Source organism: Prionailurus viverrinus, chromosome X, assembly GCF_022837055.1.
Source record: "Prionailurus viverrinus isolate Anna chromosome X, UM_Priviv_1.0, whole genome shotgun sequence".
In the NCBI taxonomy this organism is placed as follows: Eukaryota; Metazoa; Chordata; class Mammalia; order Carnivora; family Felidae; genus Prionailurus; species Prionailurus viverrinus.
In genome coordinates, this window is record NC_062579.1 from 58,423,543 (window position 1) to 58,444,783 (window position 21,241).

Sequence of the window (21,241 nt, forward strand, 5' to 3'; positions counted from 1 at the left end):
CTGTTTTGTTTCCTAAATTCATTATATGAGTGAAATCATATGGTAATTGTCTGTCTCTGACTGTGTTATTTCATTTAGCGTAATATTCTCCAGCTCCATCCACATTGTTGCAAATGGTAAGATCTCATTCCCTTTTTTATGGCTAATATTCCATTGATATATATATAAACCACATCTTCCATTCATCAGCTGATGGATATTTGGGTGCTTTCCATAATTTGACCATTGTCGATAATGCTGCTATAAACATTAGGGTACATGTGTCCTTTCACATCAGTATTTTTGTATCCTTTGGGTAAATACCTATAATGAAATTGCTGGGTCATAGGGTAATTCTATTAAGTTTTTGAGGAACCTTCATACTGTTTTCCAGAGAAACTATACCAGTTTACATTCCCTCCAACTGTGTAAGAGGGTTGCCCATTCTCTTCATCCTCCCTAACATCTCTTGTTTTTTGTATTATTAAGTTTAGCCATTCTGACAGATGTGAAGTGATATATCTCATGGTAGTTTTGATTTGTATTTCTATGATGATGAGTGATGTTGAGCATTTTTTTCATTTGTCTGTTAGCCATCTGGATGTCTTCTTTGGAAAATCATCTATTCATGTCTTCTGCCCATTTTGAACTGGATTATTTGTTTTTTGGGTGTTGAGTTTTAGAAGTTCTTTATAGATGTTGGATACTGATCCTTTATAAGATATGTCATTTGAAAATATCTTATCCATTATGAAAGTTGCCCTTTAGTTTTATTAATTGTTTCCTTCACTGTGCAGAAGCTTTTTACCTTGATGAAGTCTCAATAGTTTATTTTTTCTTTTGTTTCCCTTGCCTCAGGAGACTTATCTAGTAAGAAGTTCCTACAGCCAATATCAAAGAGGTTACTGCCTGTGTTCTTCTCTAGGATTTTCATGGTTTCCTGTCTCACATTTAGATCTTTCATCCCTTTTGAATTTATTTTTGCATATGGTATAAGAAAATGGCCCAGTTTTATTCCTTTGCATGTTTCTGTTCACTTCTCCCAACACCACTTATTGAAGATACTTCCTTTTTCCCATTGGATATTCTTTACTGTTTTGTCAAAGATTCGTTGACCGTATAGTTGTAGGTCCATATCTGGATTTCTATTCTGTTCCATTCATCTATGTGTCTGTTTTTGTGCCAGTATAATACTGACTTGGTCACTACAGCTTTGTAATGTAACTTGAAGTTTGGAATTGTGATGCCTCCAGCATTGTTTTTCTTTTTCAAGATTGCTTTGGCTATTTGGGGTCTTTTGTGGTTCCAAACTTTAGGATTGTTTGTTTTACTCTGTGAAAAATGCTGGTGGTATATTGATAGGGATTGCATTAAATGTGTAGATTTCTTTGTGTAGTATACAGATTCTATCAATATTAATTCTCCAATCCATGAGCATGAGATGTTTTCCCACTTTTTTTATCATCTTCAATTTCTTTCATCAGTGTTTTATACTTTTCAGAGTACAGATCTTTTACTTCTTTGGTAAGATTTATTCCTAGGTATCTTATGGTTTTGGTGCAATTGTAAATGGCATCAATTCTTTGAATTCCCTTTCTGGTGATTCATTATTGGTTTATAGAAATGCAACACATTTCTATACATTGATTTTGTATCCTGAGACTTCATTGAATTTGTGTAACAGTTCTAGCAATTTTTTGTGGAGTCTTTCAGATTTTCTACATAGAGTATCATGTCTTCTGCAAATAGTGAAAGTTTTACTTCTTCCTTGTCAATTTGTATCTTCTTTCTTTCTTTTTCTTTTCTTTTTTTTCTTTCTTTCTCTTTTGGCTGATTGATGAGGCTAGGGCTTCCAGTAATATGGCAGTAACAGTGGTGAGAGTGGACATCCAGTCTTGTTTCGGACCATAGAGTAAAAGCTTTCAGTTTTTCCCCAATGAGGATGATAGTAGTGTGGGCCTTTCATATATGACCTTTATGATGTTGAAGTATGTTCCCTCTCTCCCTACTTTGTTGAGGGTTTTTATTGTGAATGGATACTGTATTTTGTGAAATGCTTTTTCTGCATCTACTGAGAGGATCGTATGGTTCTTATCCTTTGTTTTATTAATGTGGTATATCACATTAATTTGATTGACTTGTGGATATTGAACCACCCCTGCAGCCCAGGAATAAATCCCACTTGATTGTGGTGAATAATTCTTTTAATGTGCTGTTGGATTTGATTTGCTGGTATTTTGTTGAGAAGTTTTGCATCAATGTTCATCAGGAATATTGGCCTGTAGTTCTCTTTTTTAGTCAGCTCTGGTTTTGGAATCAAGGTCATGCTGGCCTTGTAGAATGAGTTTGAAAGTTTTACTGCCATTTCTAGTTTTTGGAGCAGTTTGAGAAAAATGAGGTATTAACTCTTCTTTAAATGTCTGCTGGAATTCCCCTAGGAAGCAATCTGGCCCTGGAGTATTGTTGGTTATCAGTCTCTTCAAGTTTTCTATTTCTTCCTGTTTCAGTTTTGGTAGTTTATGTTTCTAGGAATTTATCCATTTCTTTCCAATTACTCAATTTGTTGTCATATAATTTTTCATAATATTCTCTTGTAATTGTTCATATTTCTGTAGTTTTGGTTATAATCTCTCCTCTCCCATTCATGATTTTATTCATTTGGATCCTTTCTCTTTTTCTTGATAAGTCTGGATAGAGGTTTATCAATTTTATTATTTTTTTCAAAGAACTAGCTCCTGGTTTCATTGATATGTTCTGTTTTTGGTTTTGGGTTTTTTTCTTGTTGTTTCTATATCATTTATTTCTGCTCTCATCTTTATATTTTCCCTTCTTCTGCTGGATTTAGGCTTCATTTGTTGTTCTTTTTCCAGCTCCTTTAGGTATAAGGTAAAGTTAGCTTGTTTATTTGAGATTTTTCTTGCTTTTTCAGGTAGGTGGGCCTGTATTGCTATATACTTCCATTTTATAACTGCTTTTTCTGCATCCCAGTGTTTTTGGACAATTGTGTTTTCATTTTCATTTGTTTCCATGTATTGTTTTATTGCTTCTTTGTTTTCCTGGTTGACCCATTCATTCTTTAGTACCGTGTTGTTTAACCTCCATGTATTTGTTGTCTTTCCTATTTTTTTCTTGTGGTTTACTTCAAATTTCATAGCATTGTGTTCAGAAAATATGCATGGTATGATCTCAGTCTTTTTGTACTTGTTGAGGCCTGATTTGTGACCTAGCATGTGGTCACACATGTTTTAGAGAATGTCCCATGTGCACTTGAAAAAAATGTGTATTCTGCTGTTTTGGATAAAATGTTTTCAATATAGCTGTTAGGTCCATCTGGTCCAGTGTGTTATTGAAAGCCATTGTCTCCTTGTTGATTTTATGCTTGATGATCTGTTCATTGATGTAAGTGAGGTGTTAAAGTTTCCTACTGTTATTGTATTATATTCAGTGAATTCCCTTATGTTTGTTTCATATAGTTAGGTTCTTTCAAGTTGGGGCCATAAATATTTACAATCGGTAGATCTTATTATAGAGACTCTTTTAAGAAAAGTGCCCTTCTTCAGCTCTTGGTACAGTCCTTGGTTTAAAGTCTAGTTTGTCTGATAGAAGTATTGCTACTTTGGCTTTCTTTTGAAGTCCATTTGCATCATAAATATTTCCCCATCCCATGACTTTCAATCTGCAGGTGTCTTTAGGTCTAAAATGAGTCTTTTGTAGGCAGCATATAGATGGGTCTTGCTTTTTTATCCATTCTGACACCCTGTGACTTTTGAATGGGCATTTAGTCCACTTACATTCAAAGTAATTGTTGATAAATATGAATTTAGTGCCATCTTATTGCTTGTTTTGTCATTTCTACAGATTTTCTCTGTTCCTTTCTAGTCTTTTTCACAGAGTCCCCTTTAATATTTCTTGCAGTGCTAGTTTAATTGACACAAACACCTTTAGTTTTTGTTTTTCTGGGAAATTCTTTATCTCTCCTTCTCTTCTGAATGATAGCCTTGTTGGATAGAGTATTCTTCGCTGTAGATTTTTCCCATTCATTACGTTGAATATATCATGTCACTCATTCCCTTCTGGTCTGCCATGATTTGTGGAGAGATCTGCTGCTAAACTTATTTGTTTTCCCTTGTAAGTTAGGGACTTCTTTGGTCTTGGTGCTTTTTAGGATTTTTCTTTATCTCTGTATTTTGCTAATTTAACTACAGTACATCTTGGTGCTGGCCTGAATTTGTGGATTTTGATGGGAGTTCTGTGTGCTTCCTGGAATTTGCAGTCTGTTTCCTTCCCCAGATTAGGGAAGTTTTCAGCTATTATTTCCTCAATTAAACCTTCTGCCCTCTATTCTCTCTCCTTCTTCTCTGGGACTCCTATGCTATGAATGTTATTACATCATGGAATCACTCAGTTCTCTAAGTCTACTTTTGTGATCCAAATTTTTCTTTCCTGCTTTGATTACCTTCATTCTGTCTTCTGTTATTCATTCTACCTTCTATTATTCTATCGTCCATATAACTTATTCATTCCTCTGCTTCTTCCATCCTTGTTGTCATTGCATCCAGTCAGTTTCAAATCTCATTTTTCATTGCGGCATGATTGATTTTAAGCTCTTATCTCTGTAGTAAAGGACACCCTGGTGTCTTCTGTGCCTTCTTAAATCCAGTGAGTATCCTTATGATTGTTGCTTTAAATTCTGGATCAGGCATATTATTTATATCTGTTTAGTTAGATCCCTGACCATGACCTTTCCTTGTTCTTTCTTTTGGGATGAATTCCTCCATCTTGGCATTTTGTCTTGGTCTTTGTCTTCTTCTCTGTGTTAGGAAAGCCTCTCCTGTTTCCTGCTCCTGAGAGTAATGCCTTTATGAATATGAGGTCACGTATTTTCCAGGGCCTGGTGATTCAGGAAGTGTCTCTGGTTTATGCTGCATACACTCTGTGTCTCTGTTATGGCTGCTCTGTCCCTCAGGTCAGTCTTCCACAAGGTTCTGCTTGCCTGAAGTGGGGAATGTTTGGACCTTGGTGAGAGTGTGGTGACTTTTAATGAGGTATGCTCTTATCTCCTTGTTAAAAAGAGACCTGAAACTATTTCCACTAGAGCTGAAGTTTTGCAGAACTCTATTGTCAGTAGACATGGTGCGTGTGGGGGTTTGTGCTATTCTTCGGGTAGTGGGCCTACTGCACTGGTTCTCAGGCAAGTGCCAACAGTGTACATGGTGGTGGCACTTGGTTAAGCACTTCAAGCTGCCAGTGTTATCAATGTATTATTTACTGAAGTTAGTTTATGTCTGAGGGGTGGGAGAGGGAAATGGTACCAGCCAGCTCCTTTGTCCCCAGAGAGGGCAGTTTGTGCTCGCTACTATCAGGGAAGCCCTCCCAGAAGAGCAAATAATTTCCCCTCATTCATCATAGGTGTTTCTCAGATTGCTTTTTTCACACTGTGTGTCTGCATTGTTTGCCTGCCTGGACCAGTGCAGTACACTTTGGGGTCTATCCCAGCCAGGCCCACTGAGTTTTAAATCTCCAAACTTTAGGGACCTGGTGTGGCAGTAACTGCACTGTCTTCTGGGGGAGGGTCTCACTGCACTGGGATTGATACAAGTTTAACTCACAAGAGCAGTTGCACCAGACTTCAGGAGTGTGAGGTTTGGAGCAAAGTGTGCTAAAGAGCCAGTCTCCAGGTTAGCCACCTTCAGCAGGTGTCTTTAGGCCTATGCTGAGGAGCAAGGGAGGAAAATGACACCTCCTGGCACCTCTGTCCCTTGAGATACAATGCCACCTCTATCAGACGTATTCCAAGAAGAAGGAACTGTTGTCTTTCCTAACATGTCTCAGGTGATCCACAGATCTCACCCTCTGCTCCCGGGTTACCTGCTTGTCTTCTGTACAGAAGCACTGCAGCACCCCCAGGGCTTTATACCAGCCTTTCCACAAACCTCTAAAACTCCAGTATTTGAGCCCTAATGGTTGCAAATACTCACAAAAATTATCCCCTGGGGAAAAGTTTTCCCAGTCAGTGGCTTTGGGGAAGTGTTTTCCTTGTGTGATTTCCTGTGTGTTCTTCTCTTTCTCTCTCGCTCTCTCTCTCTCCCTCTCTCTCTCTGCAGCCAGGGCTCTCTCCCCTCTGCAGAACCAGCCATCCATTTCTCACCCAAACCATATCTCTGCACCTCCTACTTTCCATGATGTGGCCTTCTCTCTCCTTCTAGTTGTGTAGTTTGTTCTGCCAGTCCTAAGATTGATTTTTTTAGGTATTCAGAATGGTTTGATACTTGCTTAGCTGTATTCGAGGGGTGAGGCAAGAAGCCTGGGGTCTTCCTACCCCTCCTACTACTCTGTCATCTTAGCTCCCCTGCAGCTTTTTTTTTATCTAATAAAAACAAAACTTATTTAAAATTATTCTTTATGAGTATTATAGAGTTTTCTTTCTAATTGTTTCATTTTAAATTACCACCATACACCATGAACTGTTATTTTATATTTACTAAATATTTTCCATTCATATTTGCTCTCTCTTGTAATGTGAGTTTGCTGTAGCCAAGTGGCATTAGAGAGTTATATGGTCCTCAATTATAGATGAATTTGGGAATAGAAAATATCCACTAGATTGTAGTTCCCCTTTTCCCATAGCAACAACAGAAAAAAAAACTTTTTATTCAATAAAAGTATTTACAATTTCATTAAGAAAACATACAGTAAGGGGCGCCTGGGTGGCTCAGTCGGGTATAGCATTTGACTTCAGCTCATGTCATGATCTTGTGGTTCATGAGTTCAAGCCCTGTGTTGGGCTCTGTGCTGACAGCTCACAGACCATAACCTGCTTCAGATTCTGTGTTTCCCTCCCTCTCTTCCCCTCTCCCACTCATTTCTTTCTCTTTCTTTCAAACATAAACATTAAAAAAATTAAGACAATATACAGTAACCTAAAATAAGCTTTGGCTTCAAATAAAAATGAATGAGAAATTCAATGCTCTTAGGCATAGTCCTTTGTAGCAGTTCTCAAAGTATATTCCAAGGATCCTAGGAGTCCCTGAGACACTTCTGTGGGTCCATGAGGTCAAAACTATTTTCATAATACTAAGACATTATTTTCATTATACACTGTGTTGACATTTGCACAATGGTGCAAAAACAATGATAAGTGAAAGTACTAACACTTTAGCATGAATCAAAGAACTGGTACTAAGCTCTAGTAGCCATCATTTGTATTCTTTACCAGAGTACACTCATAGGGGCAGAAAAGCCGATTTAATTTAATGTCTGATGAATCACTAAAAAATATTAACTTTATTAGATCTAGATGCTTAAGTATATATGTCTTTAATAATCTATAAAACAGAGTATAAAGTGGACCAAAAGCACTTCCTTCCTCATACCAAGAATGATGGTTGTCTCCAGAAAAAGCACGTATAAGATCAAGTGAATTATGAGACTTTCCTAGCCACTTTTTTTCATGGGCCACCATTTTTACTTGAGCTACTGAAAAACTGGTTATTCTGTCTTGCATATTTGGCAGACAGTTTTTCCAAAGTGGATAAAGTGAATCTCTCACTTCAAGCAAGGTAAATGGCAGTTTCATTGCCAAGGAACAAATGTAAACTTGCAAGTGAAAACTGTAATTTTTTTTTTTCATTTATCAGTGTTCATTTCTGATGGGTAAATCTGGATGAATATAATCCACATAAACAAAATATCTTGTGTTCCTCAACTCCTAAGCATATAATGATATACTGAGGCCGACATGTTTGAGTATTGGTGGTCTACTATACTACCTACCTTATAGGACACCTTGTTAAGAAGAGGTCAATTAATTTTATTTCATAATATTTGTCACTTATGTTCCACCTCCCTTCTTTTTTTGATATTAATCCTAAACTGGATATAAGGACAACTCAGCCAACTTAGCTATATTTGTATACTTATAGGTCCCAGTTTATTTTCTGTGGTTTTTTCTCTCTTAAAATACACCTCTGATGTCAGTTGACAGCATGATTTTCCTTTCCCCCCTCTTTACAACATAAACACCTAAATTTCTTCCACACATCTGCTCACTAAGCCATTTATGCTGCTTATCTAGTAAAGATAAAGATTGATAATATCTTTATCAATATGTCACATTATCTAGAAACCTCACAAACTGTTACATTGTTGAACTTTTTGGCAATTACAGTTTTAAGTTATAAAATTGGATTAAGGCATAATATCCAAAGAGGTAACTTGTTTTACCTTACAAATTACCACCTAAAACATGTTACTTTGTTTAAATTTTCTACCAGCAGCTTTTTCTTAAATACTTTTCTACCAGGTGAGAACTTCCTCTCTTAAAAATAGAAGACAGTGGTTACCAATAAGGAAACAATGTATACTAAAATACATAATTTAAAACAGGAATGTCTGTAATGTATGCTGTACTTTTAAAGGGGTCCCTAGACCAGTTCCTGTCACCGAACTTGCTTGCACCACGCAAACGCCCAATGCTGTGCTTCTGTGGATCCATCCCTCCGAGAGTCCTGCCTCCCTCCCAGTGCTGCAGGGCCCCTCCCGCAGGGGACCACCAAGGTCAAAGCGAGCTAAGCCTGACCCTCCCACCCCTGTGCACCTTGCTAATATGCCCTTGGCCAGGTCCCATCAAAGCAGTACCACAAGCCTGGCAGTGTGCAGGTAGCCCAGACAGGGACCACACCACTCCACAGTGAGTCCTGCCATTGGGAGAGGGGAAGATAAGGTACACACCAGTCTGACTGTGGCCCCAGTGGTGGGCTTGGGGCAAACATCAGGTCTGACTATGGCCCCGCCCACCAACACAAGTTACTCTGGACAGCACAGAGGAAGTGCCCCAGTTTGGAGCTACTGCAGGGACTACCCAAAATGATGAAACGGAAGAATTCTCCTCAAAAGAAACTCCAGGAAGTAGCAAGAGCTACCTAATTGATCAAAAACGATTTAGCAATATAACAGAACAAGAATTTAGAATAATAATCATACAATTAATTGCTGGGATTGGAAACAGCATAGAGGACACAGGGAATCACTTGCTACAGAGATCAAGGGGCTAAGAAATAGTCATGAGGAGCTAAAAAATACTATAAATAAATGAGGTGCAAAATAAAATGGAGGTGGCCATACCATGGATTGAAAAGGCAGAGGAGAGAATAGGTGAATTAGAAGGTAAAATTATGGAAAAAGAGGAAGCTGAGAAAAAGAGAAAAATTCCAGGAGAATGAGGGGAGAATTAGAGAACTAAGGGATGCAATCAAATGAAACAATATCATAGAAATTCCAGAAGAGGAGAGAGAGAAAGGGCTGAAGCTGTACTTGAAACAATCATAGCTGAGAAATTCCCTGATCTGGGGAAGGAAAAAGGCATTGAAATCCAAGAGGCACAGAGAACTCCCTTCAGACGTAACTTGAATCAGTCTTCTACCTGGTATATCATAGTGAAGCTGGCAAAAATACAAGGATAAAGAGAAAATTCTGAAAGCAGCTAGGGATAAACTGGTCCTAACTTACAAAGGTAGACACATAAGAGTAGTAACACACCTATCTACTGAAACTTGGCAGGCCAGAAAGCAATGGCAGGAAATCTTCAATGTGATGAACATAAAAAAAAAAAAAAAAATGCAGCCGAGAATCCTTTATCCAGCAAGTCTGTCATTCAGAATAGGAGAGATAAAGGTTTTCCCAAACAAACAAAAACTGAAGGAATTCATCACCACTAAACCAGCCTTACAAGAGATCCTAAGGGGGATCCTGTGAGACAAAGTACAAGAGACATCACTACAAGCATGAAACCTACAGACATCACAATGACTCTAAACCCATCTTTCACTAATAACACTGAATGTAAGTGGACTAAATGCTCCAACCAAAAGACATAGGGTATCAAATGGATAAAAAAAAACAACAACAAGACCCATCTATTTACTGTCTACAAGAGACTCATTTTAGACCTAAGGACACCTTCAGATTGAAAGTGAGGGGATGGAGAACTATCTATCATGCTACTGGAAGTCAAAAGAAAGCTGGAGTACCCTTACTTATATCAGACAAACTAGACTTTAAATTAAAGGCTGTAACAAGAGATGAAGAAGGGCATTATATAATAATTACAGGGTCTGTCCATCAGGAAGAGCTAACAATTAAACGTGTCTATGTGCTGAATACGGGAGCCCCCAAATATATCAAACAATTAACCACATACATAAGCAACCTTATTGATAAGAATGTGGTAATTGCAGGGGACTTTAATAACCCACTTACAGCAATGGATAGATCATCTAGACACAGGATCAATAAAGAAACAAGATCCCTGAATGATACATTGGATCAGATGGACTTGACAGCTATATTTAGAACTCTGCATCCCAAAGCAACAGAATATACTTTCTTCTCGAGTGCATATGGAACCTTCTCCAAGATAGATCACATACTGGGTCAAAAACATCTCTTCATAAGTATAAAAGAATCAAGATCATACCATGCATACGTCCAGACCACAATGGTATGAGTCTTGAAATCAACCACAGGAAAAAGTCTGGAAAATCTCCAAAAGCATGGAGGTTAAGAACACCCTACTAAAGAATGAATGGGTCAACCAGGCAACTAGAGAAGAAATTTAAAAAATATATGGAAACAAATGAAAATTAAAACACCACAATCCAAACTCTTTGGGATGCAGTGACCGTAGTCCTGAGAGGAAAATGCATTGCAATCCAGGCCTATCTCAAGAAACAAGAAAAATCCCAAATACAAAGTCTAACAGCACACCTAGAGGAAATAGAAGCAGAACAGCAAAGACAGCCTAAACCCAGCAGAAGAAGAGAAATAATAAAGATCAGAGCAGAAATCAACAATATACAATCTAAAAAATTGTAGAGGAGATCAATGAAACCAAGAGTTGGTTCTTTGAAAAAATAAACAAAATTGATAAACCTCTAGCCAGGCTTCTCAAAAAGAAAAGGGAGATGACCCAAATAGATAAACTCATGAATGAAAATAGAATTATTGCAACCAATCCCTCAGAAATACAAGCAATTATCAGGGGATACTAGGCAAAATTATATGCCAACAAACTGGATAACCTGAAAGAAATGGACAAATCCTAAGCACCCACACATCTCCAAAACTCAAACAGGAAGAAATAGAAAACTTGAACAGACCCATAACCAGTGAAAACATTGAATCAGTTCTCAGAAATCTCCCAACAAATAAGAGTCCAGGACCAGATGGCTTCCCTGGGGAATTCTACCAGCCATGTAAAGCAGAGATAATACCTATCCTTCTCAAGCTGTTCCAAAACAGGGAAGGAAAACTTCCAGACTCATTCTATGAAGCCAGCATTACTCGTATTCCCAAACCAGACAGAGACCCAGCAAAAAAAGAGAACTACAGGCCAATATCTCTGACGAATATGGATGCAAAAATTCTCAACAGGATACTAGCAAATCGATCAAGGGAAATACAGATCAAAACCACACTCAGGTATCACCTCACGCCAGTCAGAGTGGCCAAAATGAACAAATCAGGAGACTATAGATGCTGGAGAGGATGTGGAGAAACGGGAACCCTCTTGCACTGTTGGTGGGAATGCAAACTGGTGCAGCCACTCTGGAAAACAGTGTGGAGGTTCCTCAAAAAATTAAAAATAGTCCTACCCTATGACCCAGCAATAGCACTGCTAGGGATTTACCCAAGGGATACAGGAGTACTGATGCATAGGGGCACTTGTACCCCAATGTTTATAGCAGCACTTTCAACAATAGCCAAATCATGGAAAGAGCCTAAATGTCCATCAACTGATGAATGGATAAAGAAGTTGTGGTTTTTATATACAATGTAATACTACATGGCAATGAGAAAGAATGAAATATGGCCTTTTGTAGCAACATTGATGGAAAGGAGACTGTTATGCTAAGTGAAATATGTCATACAGAGAAAGACAGATACCACATGTTTTCACTCTTATGTGGATCCTGAGAAACTTAACAGAAGACCATGGGGGAGGGTAATGAAAAAAAAAGTTAGAGAGGGAGCAAAACCATAAGAGACTCTTAAAAAAACTGAGAATAAAGTGAGGGTTGATGGGGCTTGGGAGGGAGGGGAAAGTGGGTGATGGGCATTGAGGAAGGCACCTGTTGGGATGAGCACTGGGTGTTGTATGGAAACCAATTTGACAAAAATTTTCATATTAAAAAATAAAAATAAAAAATTAAAAAGTGGTCTCTAGACATGAGAGTTACCTTAGTAAAATCTGTTGAATACATAAACAGAAAAACAGGAGAACTAGAGCATGTTCAGGATATTATGATCAGTATGTCAAGGAGATTCAAAATCATACAATATAAAGCATTGTTGGAAGAATTAGGTTATTCATTTTCCTAGTGTAAAGATACCCCATGGGAGACCTGAACACAGTCTTCATATGGTTGAAGAATTTTCGTGGTAATGAAGGATAACTTCTTGTCTACCCTTGTAAGCAGTAGAACTAGAACTAGTGGGTAAAAGCAATATAACGACAGATTTCAGTTCAGTATAAGTTTCTGGCAGAACTGTCCAAAGCTGGAATGGGTTGCTTTAGAATTTTTTACTTGTCGATGGACAATGTTTAGGGTTGGATTAGTATGCGTGTTAGGCAGGCCTGTATTGCATGGAGAATTCAAGAGTTTGTTGGATGATTGGACTAGATGGCCTTTTAGGTCTTTTATACCTCTTAGATATTGTGTTTAATAACTTTTAATTTTTATTTCTGAGTGTAATTTTTTAGGAGATGAAATTCAGCTGCAAGACATTAATTGCAGCAAAAGTAAAGCATAATGAAGAACATTGTGTTCTTTACTAAGGAAAAGCATGTGTACCAAATAGTACCTACTGCTTACATATGTCTCTACTGGAAAGACTGATTAACAAATTGATGAATCAGGGTTCTGGTTACATTTTTTTTTCTGTGAGTATAATGAAGTATGTCTCAAAAGCCCAGTACAAAGCTGTATCTTTAAGTAGAGGAAGGCATCTCTGAGAGGCCTTGCATTGGGCCTTCAGGCACTAAGTATGTAGGTGAGCATTCCTTAGCCATTCCATCATAGCTTTCTACTTGTTGACCTACCTACAATGTTTTGTTTGGTTCTATACACATATTCAGCAATGATCATTTATATTGGTCACACCTACATAAAGACCCTGATAAAACAACATTGGACAGTTGATAAATAGCAACCATTTATCCTTAGGAATGTATTTTCTCATCCATGAAATGACATTGTAACAGCTACCCTACCTACCTTTCAGACTTAGGAGATAATGTATATAAACATAATTTGTAAACATTAGAGAGTTGTTGAAATACAATGAATTATAATTATAAGTTTGAGTGATTGTAGTCTCATAAAATTTCGGTATAACAGTGTTGACTGTGTGCATGGGTTCCATCAGTGAAATTCAAATGTAATTATAAAATTCAATCAAGTATTTATCACAGAGATTGTAAACAAAACTCTGGCTTTGAATAATGGATGTATAAATAGAAATTGGTATTATTGACTTTCTTGTTTTTCTTGGCTAGAGATATTCCCAATGAAAAACCAGACTTTATATACAGATCCACATTTCCTTATCCACAAATGAGAAATTTGTTTTAAATTTTGAAAATCTAAAATGTTTTTATAATTAATCTTGGTTGCAAACCCTGACCTAACATGAACTTGTTTGGTAGCAAACCCTAGAAATGTGAGGTGTTAATTAGTATATTTATTTATTCCATTTGGTGTGAATAATCAAGTTTCATTGAAAAAATATTAATGTATTGGATTAGAGGATGGTACTCCAAATCCCAATGGAGGTATTATATAATATTTGCTATATACTCCAATATTGCATTTCTAATATCTGAAAGAAATTCTGACATTGAAAAGATGCCCTGTCAGCACCCAAGCATTTCAGATAAAGTACTGTGGTAATGTTTACATAGTCCCATCTTTAGCTGCACTCCCAGTGCACATCTAGCTGTTTTAAAAAATCAGTAGAGACTACTTGATATACAAAGAAATATTAGAAGATAAGAGCAGAGCTTTGTATTGTGTCACAATAACTTTACATTGTTTAAGTTATTCTAATTTCTTCCTGAAGATCTTTTGATACCTTCAGTTTGTTCTTACTCATTTCCTTTCCCAAAGTGATATTAAATGGATATTGGGATCTGGATTTTTGATATTAAAATTGTTCACCAAATGTAATCTTTGAGTTTACTCCAGTGAGTATTTGTTTTTAAGCACCAATCTGAATCAGTGAAACAAAAAGGCAAAAATACATATTAAAATCAGGCTGAACCTGCCACTCTAAAATACAGTGTAGCTTTTAAAATATAGCAACATTTTACTGGTAAAAGAAGGTGAAGTGAAAAATCCTAGGGAAACTGTTCTTCATCCTGATAAGCCTACCATGAAGGAGATGTTCGTGTTTTTTAACTGAGTAGCTCAAGCTAACGACAGGTAGTTTCCATTCAGGATAGGTGTCAATGGTCAAGGATGTATCCACCTATGTACTTCAGATATTGAGTGTTTTTGGTTACTATACTAGAGGTTTATTTTCAGAAACCCATTTAAGAATGATTTTTCACTGTATATACCATATTCAGTGTTCATTATCCCAATTTCTAACCTTCTGGCTCTTCAGAGCATGATTCCTCTACAACTTTTCTTTGGAGCTCATGGAAGAAATTCAGTGTTTTGTCCTAAAATGTGACAGTTCCCACTCAGTTTTTTCTAAAATCACTCCTATTTGAAAAAAAAGTATATTTAATGAATTTTTAAATGTATCAAACTAAGTCAAAAGAGATATGGCACAATTAATCAAGTTGGGAATTGTAACCTTTGGAGTGAATGGGACTTAAATAAGACATTTGGATCACTAAACAGCTACTTAATGATAGTTGTCTTTTGACTTTTGTCTTTTTATTTTCCCAAGACTCCTTCCATCATCTTCTTCACTGTTAAATGTACTGTCTTGTTTTATTACTACATTGTTTTATTTTTTTAAATTCTACTTAAAACCCCATCCCCCGACTTGTGCCTATTGATCTCTTCGTTAATCCTGGGCTATTATATCTATTACTCTACTCACTAATTTATTTGTATAATTTGTTCTTTGTTTTTGTCATCTGAATCTTGGGCCTTTTGATTTTCTTTACATTTTTTTTTGAGTGAGAATTACATGACTTAATTAAAGCACTTAGTACCTGACACATTATTAACATTATATAATTATGAGCATTATATAATTTTAGTTATTATTACCACTTAATTACATGTTTAAATGTTCTACACTCAAAAAGTTAAAATTTTTAAATCTATATTCAGTATTACATATGAAATGTCATGTAACTTATGTATTTTTCCTTTAGAAACTGAACAGATATATTTTCCTATTCAAATTAAGCTCTGATTTAACATTATCTCCTTCATGTACATGATGTATTGTTAGATCTTATTCAAAAATTGTTTCTTCTTCCTCTGACATATACTTTAGTGCCAGGGAAAAATTGAGCAAGTGTCTTGTTTGATCTTTGGCCCTTCCAAAGTGTACTTATTCCCTTCTACATTTCACTGCAAAATGACTACAAGGACTATCCAAAACATCTCCTTTGGATCATTGGCTTTCACAGATATTTCCTATCTATAATCTATTTGCTTGCCTATCTTCTCAATTTTGATAATTTCATTAAAAAATTCATAACAATTTGTCTTTACTATTTTTATTAAAGTCAAAGTAACTTAGGAATGCATTTTTAATATTTAAAATGTCTCATGTAGCTTTGGATTCTTTTGAGATTTCAGACTTAGAATTTCCTTATATAAATTTCTCATTTTAAAATATTTTTATAAGAGCATTAATGATGCAACAGTAATATTCTTGGTCTCCTGGCAACAGTATCCATTGTGTTGTGGCAAGTGAGTTTCAGAGAATGTGGGGAGATCAGTTGATGGGGAACTCTGGAGAAGGAAGTTAATCTTCAGAGTAGTAGTGTTGTTAAATTCAAAAAAGTGTGCTACGAAAAGACATGGTGAGAAATCTCATAAAAAGGGAGTTTACTTTTTCCTTTTAGTTTCAGCTATGAGTAGACATTGAAATTGACATTGTGATTACATTTCATTTGAAAACTTACTTTACTCAACTAAAATATGGACTGAATTTCTTAGAAAATTAGCTGTTTTGTTACTAATTGTGTCTATTATTATAGCTGTGGTAAAAAATAGAACTCAGTTAATGTGATGAAAAAGGCATCAGTAATTATTTTTATATTTTACTCTCTGTGCTTATGTCAATGATGATAGATGAGAGACAAAATATAACTGATATGTTGATGTAGTATAAATAATTATGTTTATTCACAACTCCAGGGTAAGGGAATTACAACTTTCTCCAGATTAATCGACTAACACATTTACGTTTCAATAAATAGCCAGATAGTGAATGATTTTGAAAACTTTAACTTCACACATTTCTCAAGTGAAGTATTAAAGTCTGTACCTCACTTTTTTTAGGTATCAAGTGTGTTTACTACATACCAGTGAAAGAATATTGCAGCCAGGTAATCAAGCATATTTATATATATATTTTTTCTATAATACTGAACTGCCTTTCCAGATTTACTTTTCCTTTTATAAACCACCCATTAGTTGTCTCTTTTGTATAGTCTTGAGGTACCCTTAAAAGTGAACTTTAGGGGCGCCTGGGTGGCGCAGTCGGTTAAGCGTCCGACTTCAGCCAGGTCACGATCTCGCGGTCCGTGAGTTCGAGCCCCGCGTCAGGCTCTGGGCTGATGGCTCGGAGCCTGGAGCCTGTTTCCGATTCTGTGTCTCCCTCTCTCTCTGCCCCTCCCCGGTTCATGCTCTGTCTCTCTCTGTCCCAAAAATAAATAAATGTTGAAAAAAAAAATTTAAAAAAAAAAAAAAAAAGTGAACTTTATTTTATGCTAGTAGAAGAATTTAATGGAAGTAAAGTTTGGAAACAATAATCAGATTAATACTTTTAATGTTACTAATGATAAACTTAGTGGATTTCATTAAGACAATTCTACTTTTAAAAAAAAGAAACAAAACAAATGAGGAAAGAAAAAAAAAGGAGAAAGACAGGGATACAACCAAGAAACAGACTCTTAACTAGAGAACAAACTGATGATTACCAGAGAGGAGGTGGGTCGGGGGATGTGTGAATTAGGTGATGGAGATTAAGGGGTGTACTTGTTGTGATGAATACTGGATAATATATGGAATTGTTGCATCATTATGTTGTCACAGTATGTTAACTGTACTGGAATTAAAATTAATAATAATAGATTAATACATTTAATATTATTGATTATAAACTTAGTGGATTTCATTAAGGCAATTCTACTTTAAATTATCAAAGACTGCATTTTGAAATTGTCTCTAAAAAATTCCATCCAGGGGCACCTGGGTTGCTCAGTCAGTTAAGCGTCCGACTTTGGCTCAGGTCATGATCTCATGGCTCATGAGTTCAAGTCCCAAGTTGGGTTCTGTGCTGACATCTCAGAGCCTGAAGCCTGCTTTGGATTCTGTGTCTCCCTCTCTCTCTCTCTACCCCTCCCCTGCTTGTGCGCTGTCTCTCAAAAATAAATAAACATTAAAAACAATTTTTAAAAATGCTATCCAGCTGTTTTCTCTTGTTAGAAGTAGCTATAGATATGGGAGAAACTATAAGGACCTATATTTCTAGGCAAACCAAGAGCATAAGGTATTTTTTTAATGTTTGTTTATTTTTGAGAGAGAAAGCATGCATGGTGGAGGGACAGAGAGAGAGGGACTGAGGATCTGAAGTAGGCTCTGTGCTGACAACAGCAAGCCCAATGTAGGGCTTGAACGCATGAACAGTGAGATCATGATCTCAGCTGAAGTCAGATGCTTAACCGACTGGGTCACCCATGTGCCTTCAGGGGCAGAAGGTATTCAGTGAGAGAGGGAAGTCTTCATGATGGAGAGACTTAAGGAAAAAAGAGAAAACGAGGGGAAAAAGCCACTTGTTTCAGAAAAACTGCCCTCTGAGCATGAATTTAAGTTTGTATTTATGTTGCCCATGATTGAAGAGGCATAGGAAGGAGGAGGATATATGGTAGGTGTGTGTTTTGGGGAAAGACATGTCAGATAGTATTTTGGGAGATGATAGGAAATTGGTTTTCTGTGTGGGGAGGGAGAAAAAGTAGTAGTATTCCACTGGACAAAGTTCAGCACTAAGGGAAAAAGGAAAGTAATGGAGAGATCACTGGCGTGGGGCAGGTAGGCTCAACACTATAGGCCACCTTAAATTGTGTGCCTATAGGTTGCCATAGAAGTGGTTTTACACTACAAGGGGGATTAGCCTGGGAGGAAGGGAAGTTTGTAGGGTAGGTGAGTGGAGCTAGAGGGGTCTGTTGGGGGAAATACTGTCCGTACCCACTTGCCCTTGGACAGCAACAGCTTAGGGGCCCTGGCAGCTGATACAAGTGCTTGCTTTCTGTACACTTTCTTTCTTAATCTCTTTCCTTCCTTCTCCCTTTATTCCTTTCCTTTTAATTCCTACATTTCTCATTCTTTCTCTTTGGCCACCCTTTCCCTTCTTCTCTGTGCTTATCAGCAGCCCCCCCTCCCAAGCCTCATTGTAGCATGACATCCCTGCCCCCCTCCAGTTGTCTGGACAGATTTGAAGAGACCAATAGTTGGTGAAGTGAATTCTTATGGCCAAGAAGGTGCTGTGAAGGGAGAAGGGGAAACAGGCTAACAGATTTTTTTTTAATACTGAGGCTTTTTCATTGAGCATTTTAGTGAGTTCCTACTTTCCTCCTTCTTCAGGTAGTGTTCCTGAGTCATATGGAAGGTATATATGTTGTTGGATATAATTCTGGAATCTCTTTTAATCTCCAGAGAATCCTTGATCTGTGTGTGTTGACAGGGTTATCTACAAAGAGGCAACAGATCTGGAATGACTTGTAGAATGTTTACCTGGTTACTGGGTTTATTGTGGAGTCATGGTGAACTGAACAGGGTCAGTGCTAAGGGGATGGAGCTTTGTTCTCACTAGGTAGCTTTAGCTCACAGCTTGCCCAGAAGCCTGTTGTACTTCAGAGCCTTCTCAGTGATCTGTGCACCCTGTCATTCCCTCCAAAGGGAAATAGAGTTCTCTCTGGCCAGCTCCCTTATTTGAGGTTAATGACAGTTTGGAGAGGCAGCAACTTTTGTATCAGGTACATTAGAAGCAAAAGAAGCCTGATTTGGTTGAATCTGCATAGCTATCAGCCTTTATCAGCCACTTATATAAAGAGCAGAGGGAAAAAGGAAGAAACAAGTATTACTGAGAGCTCTCTCACTTCCCACTGTAAGGGATTGGCGCTAAACCTGAAAGGATTTGGGAGATGATTTCCTTAGAACACTGCATACTTTTAACACTTTGAAGCAACAAATAACATCCACAGCAAGTTAAAAACTATAAACAAACACAAAGTATATTTATGGATTGGGGCAGAATGGGAAGGAAATGATAAGATTTCTCTGGAATTAGAGGCAGAGGTTTAACCTGGGGGAAGGTAGCTCGTTTTTAAGCTTCTGAGCATCATGCTTTTAAATCCAGAGATATTTCTCATTTGGCTTTTGTATTGTTTTCTCTAGGTGTCTGGCATGTTGATCTTTTTTTATAAATTTTTTTAATGTTTATTTTTGAGAGAAAGAGACAGAGCATGGGTGGGGGTAGAGAGGGGAGAGAGGGAGACACAGAATCCAAAGCAGGCTCCAGGCTTTGAGCTGTCAGCACAGAGCCCAATGTGGGGCACGAACCCATGAACCACGAGATCATGACCTGAGCTGAAGTAGGACACTTAACCCACTAACCCACCCAGGCACCCCTGGCATGTTGATCTTAGTTATTCCAATGCACCTTCTATCTTAGCTTTTTAACTCAAAACCCCTCTTTTAGCATGGTTCTATCCACATGTAAGAATTTCAAGAACAAGTTATTTCCCTAATCATAAATGGCAGGAAACCAGGAATTCATGTAAATTTTCTATAAAAACAGTATTAGAATGAAAATTAGAGCTAAGCAGTGTTTGAAAAGAGATGGTCATAAAGTGAAGAGGATGACAGACTAGGATGTTAATAACACTAAAATAGAATCTACCTGCCTGCGTTTTTATGAGTATGAGTAGAAACTAGAAATCTTGAACACTTCTACTATCTATTGGTACATGAGAAGTTGACATTTTTCTACTTCTCGCTCCATGGCCCAAGCCTATTTTTTTGTTGTTGCTTATTTTTGAGAGAGAGAGAGACAGAGAGAGAGAGAGACAGAGAGAGCGAGCGCAAATGGGGAAGGGACACAGAGAGAGAGAGAGAGAGAGAGAGAGAGAGAGAATAAATCCCAAGCAGACTCCGAGCTGTGAGCGCAGAGCCCAATGTGGGGCTTGAACTCACGAACTGTGAGATCATGACCAAGAGTCAGACACTCAACCGACTGAGTCACCCAGGTACCCCCAAGCCTAATTTTAAGTCCAGTGACGTCTCTGAGCACTTTGCCACTTCTATTCATTGAAAATAAAGTTATTACACGTGTTTTTAACATAATTAAAACATTTTTTAATTAAGAAAAAAATTTAAATAAACATCTTTTTCTTAAGTTTCATCATTGTCTGAAGTACATTTGTAAGAGGCTATAACTTTGAAAAATGAACCCATTTGTTTTATTAGTAGAATTCTGTACTAATAAAATAGTTTTTGAAGTAATGTAAATTGGAACTGTTATAGCATCAATGTGATGAGATTTATTCTTCAGAACTAAATTTGAAAATGACTAATGCCAAAAGTGAACTGATAGTGAGAAGTCACTTCCAAATCTTTAAATGCTATAGAATTGTAACATCAACAGTGCATTATGGCATAAATAATATAGTGTTTTGTGATACAAGATTTGTTCTAGGACTTAAGCACTGTGGTCAATCATATAAAAATTGCATACACACAATAATAGAGGCTTCATATAAGCATTCTAAATTAGATTATAAACAAATATTAGAATTTTTATCTATATTAAAAACTTTGGAAATACACAGCTTCCCTTTCAAATGTTTATACTTTTTCTTTTAAAACATTCATCCTTCGCTAAATTTTACCTGAAATTAAAATTTAGGTAAAATTAATTCTTTGTAATTAAATCTTTTGAATGTAATGGCCTAACAGAAAAATCCACAAAGATGAACACGCAAATACTTTATTATAATCAATGACTTTTA

The 21,241-nt window shown here is 36.9% G+C and overlaps 1 protein-coding gene across 4 annotated transcripts in view; it reads left to right on the top strand.

Moving 5' to 3' along the window:
- TENT5D (terminal nucleotidyltransferase 5D) overlaps window positions 1-21,241 on the top strand; it is an 84,105-nt gene that overhangs the window by 53,180 nt on the left and 9,684 nt on the right. For 2 of the 4 annotated variants that reach the window (XM_047843908.1, XM_047843910.1), the window contains one exon: window positions 16,512-16,558. The exons of 1 other annotated variant lie outside the window; for it this stretch is intronic. The gene's annotated coding sequence lies outside the window, so the exon portion shown is untranslated. Of the gene's footprint in view, window positions 1-15,951; window positions 16,031-16,511; window positions 16,559-21,241 lie in introns of those variants that run through there. One more of the 4 variants, XM_047843911.1, reaches the window with a different exon arrangement.